This window comes from Rhagoletis pomonella, unplaced genomic scaffold (genome assembly GCF_013731165.1).
Source record: "Rhagoletis pomonella isolate Grant_MI unplaced genomic scaffold, Rhpom_1.0 Rhpom_scaffold_00003, whole genome shotgun sequence".
In the NCBI taxonomy this organism is placed as follows: domain Eukaryota; kingdom Metazoa; phylum Arthropoda; class Insecta; order Diptera; family Tephritidae; genus Rhagoletis; species Rhagoletis pomonella.
Genome location: NW_023458557.1, coordinates 37,716,144 through 37,717,880, shown reverse-complemented (window position 1 = coordinate 37,717,880; position 1,737 = coordinate 37,716,144).

Sequence of the window (1,737 nt, the reverse complement as noted above, 5' to 3'; positions counted from 1 at the left end):
AAAAGTGCCTACATGCCTTCCTAAATAAAGTAAGTCAGCATTCCCATCTTAGTTACACAAAATTTATTTATAATTCATATCCTTAAATCTAATTCTTAAAACTAACCATCCTAACGTCTAAAAGTTCTTAACATTACAAAAAAAATTAAGTAGGCTTAATGTCTAGGTATCTCCTTAAGTCTAGAGTAAGTATGTCAGGATCGTGGAATTAAGGTAAGTAGTAAAGTAAGCTTAATTCAGGTAAGTAAGGTAAGTCCGGCAGGTAAATCTGAAGTAAGTCAGGTAAGTATAGCTGAGGAAAAAAAAAAACCGAGCTAAATCAATTTAGATTTAGGCTAAGTTAAGGTAGGTAGTGTATGTCGGGTTTTTTCAAAAGGTATCTTAAATAAAAGCAGGTAACCAAAAGTAATTTAGACTAAGGTAAGTATAATACTAAGTTTTAATTTATATTTCCCTGTGCTTATTTTCACATAATATCATTAATTTTATTAAATTATTTTTATTTTTATTATATTATATTGTTGCCTTCATTTTGTTTTATTATATCGTTGTAGTTTTTTTTTTTAAGGTTTAGTTAATTACATATTTTAGTCCCGGGTTCGTTTTGGTTTAGGTTTTAATCTAATTCAATTTAATTCTATTTAATTAATTTAAGTAATTTAGTGGTATTTTAGGTAATTAAAATTTTCCTTTGTTTAGTTTTATTTTAGTTTTTATTTTATCTTATGTATATATATTTCGTTTTAGTTTATTAGAATTTTGGGTTTATTTATTCATTTAAACTTTAGCTTTGTTTAATTTGATTAAGTTTTAATTAATTTAATTTCATTATTATTTAACGTAATTTAGTCTACTTGTATTCCATCTGGTTTGATTTACTTTATTTAAGTAAATAAAACCTGACTTTACTTGGTTTCTTAACTTCAAAACGAAATTTTAGTTAGTCAAACAATTCCATTTAGTTTTCTCTTCATTACTTTTCTTAGACCTAAATTCCTATTTTTTCCTACATATATATACGCGTATGTGTGCATGTGTATATATATACACAGGTATGTATTAGAGGCTGCATGAATTCATTCAAAACGCATATGAATTATTCATCTACAAAACGAATGAATGATTTTGGCTTAGAAGTTCTTGAATTTGAGTGAATACTGTTCTGATATAGGTATCGTCATAACAATATTCATACAATGGGAAAATGAATTGAATTCAAATAAATGGAAAATTTGTTTAGGTGTATCTGAAAATAGTTTTTTTTTTTTCAATTTACCTATGTACAACGTACATACGTATGTATGTATGTGTTGCTGTGCTCCTATAACAATATGAACAAACTGGTTTGCAGATAACTATAACCAAAATGAGTTTGAATGATTTGAATCTTTTCCCATTCGTTCAACTTCTTCCATCTGAAGGCAGAAAATTTAAAAACAAATTGTATATTCATAAATTACAAAATTCAACACGCTGAGTGTTTTGTATATGAAGCAGAAAAAAAAGTTTGAATCAACTCATGCAGAGGTCTAGTATGTATATATATATATATGGTCCTATTAGCAAAATTTAATTTTCGTTTTCGTTTCGTTGTTTTCTATTATTGTTGGGATTTCCCCTTTTTTTCTTTTTGCTTAAAATAGATTAACCTTACTTCCTAAGTTCGAAAATTTTATTTAATTAAATTTAATTTTTTTTTTTTTTTTTTTTTTTTTTTTTTTAAGATTATGTTTGGGC